Source organism: Bombina bombina, chromosome 3 (genome assembly GCF_027579735.1).
Source record: "Bombina bombina isolate aBomBom1 chromosome 3, aBomBom1.pri, whole genome shotgun sequence".
Lineage (NCBI taxonomy): Eukaryota > Metazoa > Chordata > Amphibia > Anura > Bombinatoridae > Bombina > Bombina bombina.
In genome coordinates, this window is record NC_069501.1 from 1,096,778,156 (window position 1) to 1,096,796,180 (window position 18,025).

The 18,025-nt window shown below is 36.7% G+C and overlaps 1 protein-coding gene across 4 annotated transcripts in view; it reads left to right on the forward strand.

The window, feature by feature from the left end:
- Positions 1-18,025, forward strand: part of SUPT20H (SPT20 homolog, SAGA complex component) — a 234,912-nt gene that overhangs the window by 153,486 nt on the left and 63,401 nt on the right. The gene's annotated exons all lie outside the window — the stretch shown is intronic.

An 18,025-nucleotide genomic window follows, 5' to 3' on the forward strand; every position in this document is an offset into this window, starting at 1 on the left:
AATGCAGTTTAGCTTCTCTTCTGTCTGTGTAGTAAAAAAAGCATTCCAGTATTCATGTATATGAAATAGTGGTGATTAAATATTTTTAAGATAAAACCAAATGTACAATAGTGCGTGTGTATGTATATATATATATATATATATATATATATATATATATATATATATATATAGGCTTTTATTGTGGGGGTACTTACTGGTACTGCGTACCCCCACCTCTGCCAGCTCATAACACATAAAATTTGTAATCATCCAAAATACATCAGACATTGTAAATAATGTTGTCCCTTTGCTTATCTCAAAGTTAATGAGCAGAATATATCAATCAATAATCAATGAGTACCGGTACCTTTTATTTTACAAAAAGCAATATATATATATATATATATATATATATATATATATATATACACGTACGTACACACACACAATGTATATGGCTAAAAGTATGTGGACTTTAAAAACGATGCAGATAAGGGAGCTGCTTCAAAAATTATATTATAATTATGTGTGTACAAATATTAGATAGAGGGGCAGGCCCTATATAGATAATTAATATACCAAAACAAAAGACAGATAATAAGGATAAGTGCAAAGAAAAGAGGGCAACTCCTAGTGTAGATCAATTAGGTATGTAGACCCTTTAGGCAGATCACAAATGGATACTCACAATCAAGAGCGCACACAACAGTGCTAGTTTCGCATACTGGGTATATTTCAGTGTCCCAGGGCACATATGGATCAATCGGGAGGTATTCCCTTCAATGGTTGATGTAAGCAGCAAGTGTAATAATCGGAGACTCCAGGTATATAGTTTAAAAAGCTTTATATACTGGTAAAATAACAACATAAAAAAATAACAAATGTGATACTTAAAATCAGTAGAACTCGCTACGCGTTTCTCATCGTTCACCACGCCGTTTCCTCAGGCTAGTAATTTTACTAGCTACACTAGGAGGCAACCTTTCTGTCTTTTTGTATAATAAGGATAAGTAATCCTTATGAAAAGATAGGGAATTCAGAACACTCAAAAACACACAAAAGGTGCTAAATATATATATCAAAAGCACTCAAAAGCACACAAATGGTCCATATATATATATATATATATATATATATATATATATATATATTTTATATATATATATATATAGGATCGCAAACACTAGTATAAGTGGCAAGTGTGGGACTGAATGGAGATAGAGAACAGAAACTTAAGAAACAGGCATGCGTTTAAATCACTACAATTTTATTAGCTTAACACCAAAAAATTAATAATGAAAAATAACACCTAAAAATAATAATAAGAAAAACCAGATATCAATGAGAGACGTCTCTTGGGGATAAATCGTATATGTGAAATTTGATAGATAATTAAGTAGGCTTCAGAGAGCAAAGAACTACAACACCTCTATCAGAGGACAACCCCAAGATTATAAGGGATATGTTGTCATGATAATAATTTGAGGATCAATGTAGTAAGCTCCAAAGTGAAGAAAAATAGTAAATACAAGACTATCAATGCACACAGATACATAAATGAACAAACTTCAACGTATGTTGTAGTAACAGATCTAGCAATACACGGAAAATTTTATACCGGTGATTAAACACAACACCAAAATCAGAGGGCAGTCCCAAAGAAAAGGGTTATAACTGTCATGATTAAGATAGAGGATCTATGTGTTTAGAAATTGGTATGGCATAGGCAGTATAAAAGAAAGTCTTAAACAGAAAGAACACATAATTAGTGTAACAATTTTTGCAAATAATCAGTCTTTCTTTGTTATCATGATATTGATAAGCAAATGTCCAGGCATCCACTTATTGAGCGGTAGGAAAATAATCCTCTGCCTTTCAAAAAGCAATCCAAGCACTCAGTCTTAGATGAAAAAAGACTACTGCATCGGAAATGTGAAGTGGAATCAAACAGCCATATGTTCCAAACACTCAGACTCCATGAAGTTTGTTGAAAAAGATAACGAATCCCACAGGTAGGCGTCTCATCAGAGAGATCAGCTGCTGCCTACGCGCGTTTCATCCCCTTGACTGACAGGGACTTCCTCAGGGCTGATGTCATTGTAAAGTCCTAAGCCTTTTATAGGCTAAACAAAACACGCCTCCAAGAAATGAACAACATATATTCGCCAAAAGATTAAATTTAAATTTCATTACAATGTATATACAACCATATGAAATAAAAAATTTATAAAGAATAATAAATAAGTAGTGCATATAAAAAGCATGCAGATCCTAAACTACATTTTTTTGAGAAAGCTAGAACAAACGAGGGCATCTCCCCTGACTCAGAAAATGCAGACAATGGGTTTTATATTCAAAAAAAGATTATTTTTCTTGTTATTCGATGAAAAGAGGCACTGAAAGGGGAATACTTATGAAATATTTATATTTCGCTGGATCTGTGACGATGATGAAAAACAACAACAACAAAATGTCTGTAAAGGGGCGGAATCAAACCTAGAACTTAAAGATTTGGTATACTAAAACATCCTAAGCTAGCCATTAAACCGCTAAGCTATTACAGATATAACCACATATGGTGGAAATCTGAGTCTACTAAAAACCTAAAGTGATCTATGTAAAGATAACATTTCATTCCCAGGGCGAAACCATGAAACGTAAAAAGACATAGGTTCGAATCAGTGAGTCATAAAACCAGACCCAGACTAACCAAGTCAAGTTTAAATATAGCTGAATCTACTCAGTCACTTGAAAGATTCATCCAAAATCGCTTTACAGAACTTATATCTTATGTTATTTACCAGACACATAAAGCATTCCCAAAGTATTATCACCTCAAACTAAATGACTGCTCAAATATAAATAAAGTGCCAATAACACACTGTTAATACACTAGAAGCAAGCGTAGAGATACATGTATATGTCCATAAAAAATCTATAAACATATACATAGACAAACATCAAGATCAGAGCAAATCCTTAAATTACAAGGAAGAAGCAAACTCAAATTTTTTATTCAAACCACAAGTATGCAAACGATAAATCCAGCCTGTTTCTTTTTGGAGGAGGCATTTATCCTGATCTCCTCCTCTCTTGTGTGTTAAGCCAACATCAATGCCATTGAATTTGAGTAACTCAAAATTCGAATCATGGTAGGTTTGAAAGTGCCTTCCAACACTGCTAGTCTCTTTATTGTTTTTAACATCATCCCGATGTTCTCTTACCCTGTCAAGGAGTTGTCGCTTGGTTTTACCCACGTAAAACCTAGGACATGAACAAAAGATAGATAACTCCAAAGGTTTGACAGTTAATCAGATAATTAATTCGGAAAGGTCTTACCTCCAGTAGAAAAGCTGTTGGTTCTGACAATATACCCACAAGATTTACACACGGAAAACTACCTTTCTGAGACTGATGCATTGTGAGCCAATTCTTTTTAGGAGTTTTAACAAAATGGCTTTTTACTAGACAGTCTTTTAGGCTCAAAGCTTTTCTAGCGGTCAATAGGGGACGATTCCCTACCTTCCCTGCAAGTTTTCTGTCTGCAAGTAAAAAATGCCAATGTTTTGACAAAATGTAACAAATCTTGTCCCAATTAGTTTTTTATCTTTTTTAATCATTATCTCCATCAGTCCCAAGGAACATGTGGATAATTTCTTATTCCAATCTCCCATGAAATCTTCACCCTCTTCATCATCCTCTCTAAGGTTTGTTCCAGGATCTAATCTCAGTCGAAGACCACGGGGAATGATTTCTAATTGTACATAATTCTCAAGACTAGAAGTCTCTGCTCTTAACCTAATTTGTTTAGAAACTAGACTTTTATATTTCTTAAAAGCTGAAAAGATATTATTGGGAGTTTCCCCCTTGTCTGCATCATATGAGCCAGAGGAAAGGCTTTCATTCAGTTCAGCCTCCCATTTTTCATCATTTAGGACAAATGCCATAGTATCAGGTTCACAAGAATATATCCTCTATACTCCAACAAGAAAAATTCACACTTGCAAACCTTTATCGCAAAAATAATAGGATAAACCAATCCCAAGCAAAGGGGAAATTCCCAATATCTTCTCAGCTTTTAAGAAATATAAGAGTCTACTTTCTAAACAAATTAGGTTAAGAGCAGAGACTTCTAGTCTTGAGAATTATGTACAATTAGAAATCATTCCCCATGACTATAATATCTTGTTAACTTATGAAGCTAATTCTTTCATGCTGCCTTTTCTTGACATTTTGATTAAGAAACAAGGTAGATATTTACAGACTGAGATTTATTGTAAGCCTACTGCTACCAATAGTCTTTTTCAAGCACAAAGTAATCATCCCTATTCTTTGAAAAAAGGAATTCCTTATGGACAGTTTTTGTGTTTACGTAGAAACTGTTCCACTAATTCCAGTTTTGAGTTTCATGCAACAAAAATGAAAGAGAGATTTCTGGCTAGAGGCTATTCTCAAAATGTGGTTAAAAGTTCCCTAAATCGGTCGCATCCCAAACTCCCAGAGACGGGAGAGGAGTCTCTAAGTTAGACAAATGAGGTAAATGAGAGTTTTTTCTTTGCGGGCTGACCCCTCCCCTACTTTGAAAAGAGATTATATATCCTGAAATAAATGTTACAGTACGGCATTGTTTGTTTGGACTGTATAAATGATGCTTTCGGATGAGATAAGATAGATCTGTTAAAAAAGGAAATGTATGCTTACCTGATAAATTTATTTCTATTACGATATGACGAGTCCACGGATTTCATCCTTACTTATGGGATATCGCCTCCTGGTCAGCAGGAGGAGGCAAAGAGCACCACAGCAGAGCTGTATATATAGCTCCTCCCTTCCCTCCCACTCCAGTCATTTGATCGAAGTTAGGAAGAGAAAGGAAAAGCCAAGGTGCAGAGGTGACTGAAGTTTAACAAAAATAAAGACCTGTCTTAGAAAATGACAGGGTGGGCCGTGGACTCATCATATCGTAAAAGAAATAAATTTATTAGTTAAGCATAAATTTCCTTTTCTTTTACAAGATATGACGAGTCCACGGATTTCATCCTTACTTATGGGATACAATACCAAAGCTATAGGACACGGATGAAAGGGAGGGACAAGACAGGAACCTAAACGGAAGGCACCACTGCTGGAAGAACCTTTCTCCCAAAAACAGCCTTGGACGAGGCAAAAGTATCAAATTTGGAAAAAGTGTGAAGAAACGACCAAGTTGCAGCCTTGCAAATCTGTTCAACAGAAGCATCATTTTTAAATGCCCATGAGGAAGCCACAGCCCTAGTAGAATGAGCCGTAATTCTTTCAGGAGGCTTCTGTCCAGCAGTCTCATATGCAAAACGGATGATACTCTTCAGCCAAAAAGAATGAGAGGTAGCCGTAGCTTTCTGGCCCCTACGTTTCCAGAAAAAACAACAAATAATGAAGATTATTGACGAAATTCTTTAGTCGCCTGCAAGTAAAACTTCAGGGCACGGACCACGTCCAAGTTATGTAACAGACGCTCCTTCTTAGAGGAAGGATTAGGACACAATGAAGGAACAATCATTTCCTGATTAATATTTTTGTTGGAAACAACCTTAGGAAGAAAACCAGGTTTGGTACGTAACACTACCTTATCGGAATGAAAAATAAGGAGAATCACATTGTAATGCCGAAAGCTCAGAAACTCAGAAGAAATAGCAACCAAAAATAAAACTTTACAAGATAACAATTTAATATCTATGGAATGCATAGGTTCAAACGGAACCCCTTGAAGAACATTAAGAACTAAATTCAAAATCCAAGGAGGAGTAATAGGTCTAAATACAGGCCTGATTCTAGTCAGAGCCTGACAAAAAGATTGAACATCCGGAATATCTGCCAGACGTTTGTGTAGCAAAATAGATAAAGCAGAAATCTGTCCCTTTAAGGAACTTGCTGATAATCCTTTCTCCAATCCTTCTTAGAGAAAAGATAAAATCCTAGGAATCCTAATCTTACTCCATGAGTAGCCCTTGGATTCACACCAATAAAGATATTTGCGCCATATCTTATGGTAAATCTTTCTAGTAACAGGCTTACGTGCCTGGATCAAGGTATCAATGACAGAATCAGAGAACCCACGCTTAGATAAAATCAAGCGTTCAATCTCCAAGCAGTCAGCTGCAGAGAAATTAGATTCAGATGATGGAAGGGTCCCTGAATGAGAAGGTCCTGCCTCAATGGAAGCTTCTACAGCGGCAGAGAGGATATGTCTACCAGATCAGCATACCAAGTCCTGCAAGGCCACACAGGAGCTATGGGTATCCACACACCCTGAGCCTTCAGGGAATTCCAAACTGCACCCCATCCTAGTAGGCTGGCGTCCGTTGTCACTATCACCCATGAGGGTCTGCGGAAGCACGTCCCTTCGGACATATGATCCAGTGACAACCACCAAAGAAGAGAGTCCCTCGTCTCCTTATCCAGATCTATTTGAGGAGACAAATTTGCTTAATCGCCATTCCATTGTCTGAGCATGCTCAGTTGTAGAGGTCTGAGATGAAAACGACCAAACGGAATGATGTCCATTGCAGCCACCATTAATCCAATTACCTCCATGCACTGAGCCACTGATGGCCGAGGATTGGACTGAAGGGATCTGATTGTATTCAGAATTTTTAACTTTGTGACTTCCGTCAAAAAGATTTTCATGGATAGAGAGTCTATTAGAGTTCCCATCAACGGAACCCTTCTCTGTGGGATTAGAGAACTCTTTTCTAGATTCACCTTCCACCCGTGAGTCCTTAGAAAGGAGAGAACAATGTCGGTATGAGACCTTGTCAGCTGATAAGACGACGCCTGGATCAGAATAACGTCCAGCTAAGGCGCCACTGCAATGCCCCGCAGCCTGATAACCACCAGCAGAGACCCTAGAACCTTCGTGAAGATTCTGGGTGCCGTGGCCAGTCCGAAAGGAAGGGCCACGAACTGAAAATGTTTGTCCAGAAAGGCAAACCTCAGGAACTTGTGATGATCTCTGTGGATAGGAATATGAAGATATGCATCCTTTAAGTCCACGGTAGTCATATATTGACCCTCATGGATCAATGGAAGAATTGTCCGAATAGTCTCCATCTTGAAGGAAGGGACTCTGAGAAACTAGTTTAGACTCTTGAGATCTAAAATGGGTCGCAACGTTCCCTCTTTTTTGGGAACCACAAAAAGATTTGAGTAAAAACCCTGCCCCTGTTCCTGTATTGGAACGGGACAAATTACTCCCATAGTGGAGAGGTCTTTTACAAAACGTAAGAACGCCTCTCTTTTTATCTGGTCTACAAACAATCGTGAAAGAAGAAACCTTCCCCTTGGGGAGGAATTTTTGAACTCCAACTGATACCCTTGAGACACGATTTCTAGTGTCCAGGGATCCTGAACGTCTCTTATCCAAGCCTGGACAAAGAGAGTCTGCCCCCTACTAGATCTGGTCCCAGATCAGGGGCCGCCCCTTCATGCTGTCTTGGGAGCAGCAGCGGGCTTCTTGGGTTGTTTGCCCTTGTTCCAAGCCTGGTTGGGCCTTGTAGAAGGGCAGGCAGCATGGAAACCCAACAGCCAGACTGGGATGTGAACTCTAAACCTCTTGCTTACAAGGTGCCTTAGCTATCCACTAGGCCACCATGGAAAAGCACCAGGTGGGCTTGGCTTGTGTATAATTCCCTTCCTGTTTAGCGGAAGAGGAAAGGGGGACTCCTTTAAAATTACGAAAGGAATGAAAATTACTCTGTTGTCCCCTTTGTTTTGATGTTTTGTCTTGAGGGAGGAGATAACCCTTACCTCCCGTAATATCAGAAATTATTTCTTTCAAGTCAGGCCAGAATAGGGTCTTTCCCTTGAAAGGAATAGCCAAAAGCTTGGATTTAGAGGACACATCCGCAGACCAAGATTTTAACCATAAAGCTCTTCGTGCTAAGATGGAGAATACCGAACTCTTAGCCGCTAATTTGGTGATCTGAAAGGAAGCATCCGTAATAAAAGAATTAGCCAGCTTAAGGGCCTTAATTCTACCTACCTGTCCCAACGAACACTGAATAGACCTCCGTGAACGGCGCTCCTAAGGCCGCTTGTGATAATTGCAAACACAAGCGACTTAGACCACCCCCGGAGCCTAGAGACATGCTGCTCTAAGACAGGATCCAGATAGTAAATGCGCGTCTGAGCACGCAAAACTCTAAGCCCTGCCCATCGTGGGCGCAACTAAAATCCCCGGCTACAGTAAGAACCGCATGGGAAATAAACATGTCGGTATCTTATAAAGAGTACCTCGAACCATCAATGTGCCCCCTCACAATTAAAACACACTATTATATTAGCCAAAGTTAAAGTTAGAACACTTTGCTGCTCAAGCCACAATCTTCTCCCAGCGTCAAACCCACAATAAAACATAGCCACCGGTTAACCCTTTATTATGTCACTGATTATGCTGAATTTCCAAATAAAAAGGGGATACCTATGCACACAATTTGACCCTGTGCAAAATGATTACCCCTTCCCTGTACAGGGAATAAGTGCCAGTCTGTTCTGAGATACTTCAGTCTCCCCAGAAATAAATGACTGTACATACCTCAATGCTGAACGCAGTATGAAGCTGTCCCACACAATGAAGATGTTCCTTTTCCTCACCTCCAGCACATCTGTGGGGACAAACAGGGTCTTAGATGATATCTGCTAAGACCATCAGCAGGGCAGCAATCAATATGGGAGCGTAGAAAGAATGAAAATCTCCCCAGTCCATTGCTGAAAAGCCAGAAGCTCTAGCCCTGAAAAAATAGCACACACTGGTACCATTTAAAAATAATAAACACTTGATTGAAGAATCTAAACTAACACCTCACTTTACCTCTTCCTATCACTAACACAGGCAAAGAGAATGACTGGGGTGGGAGGGAAGGGAGGAGCTATCTATACAGCTCTGCTGTGGTGCTCTTTGCCTCCTCCTGCTGACCAGGCGATATCCCATAAGTAAGGATGAAATCCGTGGACTCGTCATATCTTGTAAAAGAAAATGTGAATTTGATGATAATTATGATTCATACGTTTATGTTATGTATACATTTCTTTACAAATGGAAAATTCAATAAAAAATATAGCTGCAAGCAGCGATAGAGGTGGCCATGCGCATCGACATTGCAATGGCATACAAGCAGCAAGTCACAATATAAAGCTTTATAGAAGTTTTTACAATTCTATCATTAGCAGGTGGAAAGAAAACACATTTTCTAAATTTTTGCGTTTTTCAAGATGGCTGCCCCACCATATGACCAATACTTTGATCACGATCAGATGTAACTCTAGGTGACAATATAAAGTTATACAGCAAATTTCACAGCTTTAACATAAGCAGTTAGAAAGAAAACACATTTTCGAAATGTTCGCGTAAACCAATATGGCTGCCACAGCTTGTGACCAATTCCTTCAACATGAACAACTGTGACTCTAGGTCACAATATAAGGTTATACAGCAAGTTTCACAGTTCTAACATAAGCAGTTGCAGAGAAAATAGATTTTTCAAAATATTCACATAAAACAAAATGGCTGCCAGATCATATGATATACAGCCTCCATATTATGCATAATAATTGTCACCATAGATGTCAATAAACATGGCAAAAATAAAGCATTTTTGTAAAATGGTTTTTGTTTTATTATTAATTTAAAAATATCGTTAAGCGTTTTTGAACAATTCAAAATGGCTGCCAAACCACATGAAGTATCAGCTTCTCTTGAACAAATCTGAATGTTAGTCATAAGATAACTCTGTAAACAAAATTTCAAGTGTGTGCCATAAGCGCTTTCGGAGAAGAAGATTTTTATAGTTTTTAAAAACAGTGCATAGGAAACAAAATGGCAGCCAAGCTATGCAATGTATGCCTTTCAAATTGCACATACTAATGCTCACTATAGACCTCTACAATTTGCAGAAGTTTCATGAAAATTTGGAACTGTTTTATTTCACGAAGGTGACTGCGCAATGCGAATTTTAACTGCAATATTGTCTTTAAGGGTTATGACTGTGTAATCATGTGTCTATTACACTGTAATATTATTAAATATTGTAAAACTAATGTATAAAGTGCAAAATTACGCAATTAAATAACGATAAAAAGGTTAATGTCTCATAGCAGCCATGTTGATTATGGAAAAATCTCAATTTTAACAAACTTGGTAGAGGACCTTGCAAGGAGCATATGTGCAAAATTGCGCTTTATTGCACTAAGCGGTTTAAGAGAAGAAGATGTTTAAAGATTTTCGCAAAATGCAAGATGGCGGCTACATCATGTGACCAAGGTACTTCTGTTGAGCAATGGCAAATCTGGGTCATAGCAGCACTAAGCACCACAAGTTTTAAAGTTGCAACATAAGCAGTTCCAGAGCTGAAGATTATTAAGCAGTTTTCGAAATTTGTCGCAAAAAACAATATGGCTGCGTAACTTTATGACCTATGAGTTCAATATTGCATGAGATGTAGCAGAGCAATAAGCTGTATCAGCATACCTGATTTCAAGAGTTTAGCATAAGTAATTTGTGTTTTGTGAGCAATTGACTCAAAAGAGGCAGTATTGAATTACAAATAATTACGATAAACATAAAACCGATATTGCTTCCGCATCATGTGACTGATTCTCTCCTAATGAGCAATTGTGAATCTAGGTCACAATATAAGACTGAACAGCAAATTTCACAGTTCTTACATAAGCAGTTGCAGAGAAAATAGACTTTCGAAATTTTCGCGTAAACCAAAATGGCTGCCCGATCGTAAGATATACAGCCTCCATATTACGCACAATAGTGCTCACTATAGATGTCAATAAACATGGCAAAAATAAAGCATTTTTGTAAAACGTTTTTTGTTTTATTATTAATTTAAATATATCGTTAAGCAATTTTGAACAATTCAAAATGGCTGCCAAACCACATGACTTATCAACTTCTCTTGAACAAATCTGAATGTCAGTCATAAGATAACTCTATAAACAAAGTTTCAAGTCTGTCCCATAAGCGGTTTCAGAGAAGAAGATTTTTTATAGTTTTTAAAAATGGCGCATACGAAACAAAATGGCTGCCAAGCTATGCAATGTATGGCTTTCAAATTGCACATACTAATGCTCACTATAGACCTCTATAATTTGCAGAAGTTTCATGACAATTTGCAAATGTTTTATTTCACGAAGGCGACTGCGCAATGCGAATTTTAACTGCAATATTGTCTTTAAGGGTTATGACTGTGTAATCATTTGTCTATTACACTGTAATATTGTTAAATATTGTAAAACTAATGTATAAAGTGCAAAATTACGCAATTAAATGGTGATAAAAAGGTTAATGTCTCACGGTAGCCATGTTGATTAAGAAAAAATCGCAGTTTGAACAAACTTAGTAGAGGGCCTTGCAAGGAACATATTTGCAAAATTACGCTTTATTGCAGTAAGCGGTTTAAGAGAACATGTTTAAAGATTATCGCAAAATGCAAGATGGCTGCTACATCATGTGACCAAGGCACTTCTGTTGAGCAATGGCAAATCTAGTTCATAGCAGCACTGCGCACAGCAAGTTTCAAAGTTGTAACGTTAGCAGTTCCAGAGATAAAGATTATTAAGCGTTTCTCGAAATTTGTCGCAAAAAGCAATATGGCTGCGTAACCTTATGACCTATGAGTTCAATATTGCAAGAGATGTAGCATTGCAATAGGCTGTACTAGCATACCTGATTTAAAGAGCTTTGCATTAGCAGTTCAAAAATTATGGGCAATAGAAAAAGTGGCGGAATAATAATAATAATAAATATAGCTGCAAGCAGCGATAGAGGTGGCCATGCGCAGCGACTTTGCAATGGCATACAAGCTGCTAAGTCACAATATATAGCTATACAGCAAATTTCAAAGATTTAACATAAGCGGTTGCAAAGAAATCACATTTTCAAAATTTTCGCGTAAATCAATATGGCTGCCACAGCTTGTAAATAATTCCATCAACATGAACAACTGTGTATCTAGGTCACAATATAAGGTTATACAGCAAGTTTCACAGTTCTAACATAAGTGGTTGCAGAGAAAATAGATTTTTGAAATTTTCGCGTAAAACAAAATGGCTGCCAGATCATATAATATAAAGCCTCTATATTATGCACAATAGTTCTCACTATAGATGTCAATACACATGGCAAAAATAAAGCATTTTTGTAAAACGGTTGTTGTTTTATTAATAATTTAAAAATATCGTTAAGCGTTTTTGAACAATTCAAAATGGCTGCCAAACCACATGACCTATCAACTTCTCTTGAACAAATCTGAATGTTAGTCATAACATAACTCTGTAAACAAAATTTCAAGTGTGTGCCATAAGCGGTTTAGGAGAAGAAGATTTTTGTAGCTTTTAAAAACAGTGCATACGAAACAAAATGGCCGCCAAGCTATGCAATGTATGGCTTTCAAATTGCACATACTAATGCTCACTATAGACCTCTACAATTTTCAGAAGTTTCATGAAAATTTGCAAATGTTTTATTTCACGAAGGCGACTGCGCAGTGCGAATTTTAACTGCAATATTGTCTTTGAGGGTTATGACTATGTGTAATCATGTGTCTATTACACTGTAATATTGTTAAATATTGTAAAACTAATGTATAAGGTGCAAAATTACGCTTTTAAATGGCGATAAAAAGGTTAATGTCTCACAGCAGCCATGTTGATTATGGAAAAATCGCAATTTTAACAAACTTGGTAGAGGAACTTGCAAGGAGCATATGTGCAAAATTGCGCTTTATTGCACTAAGTGGTTTAAGAGAAGAAGATGTTTAAAGATTTTCGCAAAATGCAAGATGGCTGCTACATCATGTGACCAAGGCACTTCTGTTGAGCAATGGCAAATCTAGGTCATAGCAGCACTGAGCACAGCAAGTTTCAAAGTTGCAACATAAGCAGTTCCAGAGCTAAAGATTATTAAGCAGTTCTCGAAATTTGTCGCATAAAACAATATGGCTGCGTAACCTTATGACCTATCAGTTCAATATTGCATGAGATAAAGCATTGCAATAGGCTGTACCAGCATACCTGATTTCAAGAGTTTAGGATAAGTAATTTGTGTTTTGTGAGCAATTGACTCAAAAGAGGCAGTATTGAATTACAAATAATTACGATAAACATAAAACCGATATTGCTGCCGCATCATGTAACTGATTCTCTCCTAATGAGCAATTGTGAATCTAAGTCACAATATAAGACTGTACAGCAAATTTCACAGTTCTTACATAAGCGGTTGCAGAGAAAATAGACTTTCGAAATTTTCGCGTAAACCAAGATGGCCGCCCGATCGTAAGATATACAGCCTCCATATTAAGCACAATAGTGCGCACTATAGTTGTCAATAAACATGGCAAAAATAAAGCATTTTTGTAAAACGGTTTTTGTTTTATTATTAGTTTAAAAATATTGTTAAGCAATTTTGAACAATTCAAAATGGCTGCCAAACCACATGACGTATCAACTTCTCTTGAACAAATCTGAATGTTAGTCATAATATAACTCTACAAACAAAATTTCAAGTCTGTCCCATAAGCGGTTTCGGAGAAGAAGATTTTTATAGTTTGTAAAAATGGCGCATACGAAACAAAATGGCCGCCAAGCTATGCAATGTATGGCTTTCAAATTGCACATACTAATGCTCACTATAGACCTCTACAATTTGCAGAAGTTTCATGAAAATTTGCAAATGTTTTATTACACGAAGGCGATTGCGCAATGCGAATTTTAACTGCAATATTGTCTTTAAGGGTTATGACTATGTGTAATCATGTGTCTATTACACTGTAATATTGTTAAACATTGTAAAACTAATGTATAAAGTGCAAAATTACGCAAATAAATGGCGATAAAAAGGTTAATGTCTCACAGCAGCAATGTTGATTATGTAAAAATCGCAATTTTAACAAACTTGGTAGAGGACCTTGCAAGGAGCATATGTGCAAAATTGCGCTTTATTGCACTAAGCGGTTTAAGAGAAGAAGATGTTTAAAGATTTTCGCAAAATGCAAGATGGCTGCTACATCATGTGACCAAGGTACTTCTGTTGAGCAATGGCAAATCTAGTTCATAGCAGCACTGAGCACAGCAAGTTTCAAAGTTGCAACATTAGCAGTTCCGGAGATAAAGATTATTAAGCGTTTATCGAAATTTGTCGCAAAAAACAATATGGCTGCGTAACCTTATGACCTATGAGTTCAATATTGCATGAGATGTAGCAGAGCAATAGGCTGTACCAGCATACCTGATTTCAAGAGCTTTGCTTTAGCAGTTCAAAAGTTATGGGCAATAGAAAAAGTGGCGGAATAATAATAATAATAATAAAAAAAAAAAAAATAATAATAATAATCCTGACAATAACAATAGGTTGTCCTGCAACTTCGTTGCATGGCCACCTAAAAATGTTTTCATTAAAAAGTTCCCTGAATCGAGTGAGAAAACTGAAGAGAAGATATTCTGTTTGCTAAAAGCAACAAAGTGGTTGAACAATCTAACCTTAGATTCATCACACAATACAATTGTCATTGGGACAAGATTCGTTACATTTTGTCAAAAAATTGGCATTTTTTTACTTGCAGGGAAGATAGGGAATCGTCCCCTATTGACCGCTAGACAAGCTTTGAGCCTAAAAGACTGTCTAGTAAAAAGCCATTTTGTTAAAACTCCTAAACAGAATAGGATCACAATGCATCAGTCTCAGAAAGGTAGTTTTCCATGTGGAAAATGTGTCTTGTGGGTATATTGTCAGAACCAACAGCTTTTCTACTGGAGGTAAGACCTTCCGAATTAATTATCTGCTTAACTGTCAAACTTTTGGAGTTATCTATCTTTTGTTTTGTCCATGTCCTATGTTTTACGTGGGTAAAACCAAGTGACAACTCCTTGACAGGGTAAGAGAACATCGGGATGATGTTAAAAACAATAAAGAGACTAGCAGTGTTGCAAGGCACTTTCAAACCTACCATGATTCAAATTTTGAGTTACTCAAATTCTTTGGCATTGATGTTGGCTTAACACACAAGAGAGGAGGAGATCAGGATAAATGCCTCCTCCAAAAAGAAACAGGCTGGATTTATCGTTTGCATACTTGTGCACCAACTGGTTTGAAAGAAAAATTAGAATTTGGTTTGAATGAAAAATTAGAATTTGCTTCTTTCTTGTAATTTAAAGATTTGCTCTGATCTTGTATATGTTTATATATTTTTTATGGACATATACATGTATCTCTACTCGTGCTTCTAGTGTATTAAAACTGTGTTATTGGCACTTTATTTATATTTGAGCAGTCCTTTAGTTTGAGGTGATAATACTTTGGGAATGCTTTGTGTCTGGTAAATAACATAAGATATGTTATCTTTGAAGTGACTGAGTAGATTCAGCTATATTTAAACTTGACTTGGTTAGTCTGGGTCTGGTTTTATGACTCACTGATTCGAACCTATGTCCCTTTAAGTTTCTTGGTTTCGCCCTGGGAATGAAATGTTATCTTTACATAGATCACTTTAGGTTTTTAGTAGCCTCAGATTTCCACCATATGTGGTTATATCCGTAATAACTTAGCGGTTTAATGGCTAGCTTAGGATGTTTTAGTTGGGTATACCAAATCTAGTTCTAGGTTCGATTCCGCCCCTTTACAGACATTTTGTTGTTGTTGTTTTTCATCATCGTCACGGATCCAGAGAAATATAAATGTTTCATAAGTATTCCCCTTTCAGTGCCTCTTTTCATCGATGAACAAGAAAAATAATCTTTTTTTTAATATAAAACCCCTGCATTTTCTGAGTCCGGGGAGATGCCCTCGTTTGTTCTAGCTCTCTCGAATAAATTTAGTTTAGGATCTGCATGCTTTTTATATGCACTACTTATTTATTATTCTTTATAAATTTATTTAATATGGTTGTATATACATTGTAATGAAATTTAAATTTAATCTTTTGGCGAATATGTTCATCATTTCTTGGAGGCGTATTTTGTTTAGCCTATAAAAGGCTTAGGACTTTACAATGATGTCAGCCCTGAGGAAGTCCCTGTCAGTCAAGGGGATGAAACGCACGTAGGCAGCAGCTGATCTCTCTGATGAGACGCCTACCTGTGGGATTCGTTATCTTTTTCAACAAACTTCATGGAGTCTGAGTGTTTGGAACATATGGCTGTTTGATTCCACTTCACATTTCCGATGCAGCAGTCTTCTTACATCTAAGACTGTGAGTGCTTGGATTGCTTTTTCAAAGGCAGAGGATTCTTTTCCTACCGCTCAATAAGTGGATGCCTGGACATTTGCTTATCAATATCACGATAACAAAGACTGATTATTTGCAAAAATTGTTACACTAATTATGTGTTCTTTCTGTTTAAGACTTTCTTTTATACTGCCTATGCCATACCCATTTCTAAACACATAGATCCTCTATCTTAATCATGACAGTTATAACCCTTTTCTTTGGGACTGCCTTCTTATTTTGGTGTTGTGTTTAGTCACCGGTATAAAATTTTCCAGTATTGCTACATCTGTTACTACAACATACGTTGAAGTTTGTTCATTTATGTATCTGTGTGCATTAATAGTCTTGTATTTACTATTTTTCTTCACTTTGGAGCTTACTACATAGATCCTCAAATTATTATCATGACAACATATCCCTTATAATCTTGGGGTTGTCCTCTGATAGAGCTTTTGTAGTTCTTTCCTCTCTGAAGCCTACTTAATTATCAAGTTTTGCATGTACGATTTATCCCCAAGAGACGTCTCTCATTGATATCTGGTTTTTCTTCTTCTTCTTCTTCTTCTTCTTCTTCTTCTTCTTATTATTTTTTAGGTGTTATTTTTAATTTTTTTGGTGCTAAGCTAAAAAAATTGTAGTGCTTTAAACGCATGACGGTTTCTTACGTTTCTATTCTCTATCTGCATCGAGTCCCACACTTGCCACTTATACTAGTGTTTGCGATCCTATATATATATATATATATATATATATATATATATATATATATATAAAAGGACCTTTTGTGTGCTTTTGAGTGTATCCTTATTATCTGTTTTGGTATATTAAAAATTTGTGGACACCTGACCATCACACCTATATGAGCTAATTGTACATACTGTATCATTCCAAAGCCATGGGCATTAATATGGAGTTGCAGCTAAAACACTAATGGGAAGGTTTTCCACAAGATTTTGGAGTGTGTCTGTGATTTTTTGTGCCCCTTCAGCCAAACGAGCATATGTGAGGTCAGGCACTGATGTTGGATGAGAATGTGTGGCTCTTAAAGTTACATGAAACCCACATTTTTTCTTTCCTGATTCAGAGAGAGAATACAATTTTAAACAACTTTCTAATTTACTTCTATTACCTAATCTGCTTTGTTCTCTTGGTATCATGTGTTGAAGGAGCAGCAGTGCACTACAGGTTTCTAACTGAACACATGGGTGAGCCAATCACAATCAATAAATATATGCAGCCACAAATCAACAGCTAGAACGTAGGTTCTCTGCTGCTCCTGAGCTTGTCTAGATAAACCGTTCAGCAAATGATAACAAGAGAAGGAAGAAAATTAAATAATAAAAGTAAATTGGAAAGTTGTTTAAAATTGTATTCTCTATCTGAATCATGAAAGAAAACTTTTGGGTTTCATGTCCCTTTAATCAGTGTTCCAATTCATCCCTAAGGTGTTCAGTAAGGTTTAGGGCTGTGTGCAGCTAATAATAATATGGTCCTTTGGGATTTTGGACACTAAATACATTTCATGCAGGTATCTGAAGGAGATTTACTGCTAACAGCAGTGGAATGTAATGTAGTGAAATAAATTTTAACATGAAAGCACCCTTGACTAGAGGTAGGTGGGGAATAACCTCAATATTATGCTTATAAAATGTATTTAGTGTTTAATGTCCCTTTTAAATGAGAACCTTTCTCGGTGAGTTCAAAAAGGGTCAGCCAAAAAAATAAGTAAGATTTCCAGATGGGGCATTTTTCTTACCATTTTCATTTTAAGATGATTTGGGAATCATATCCCT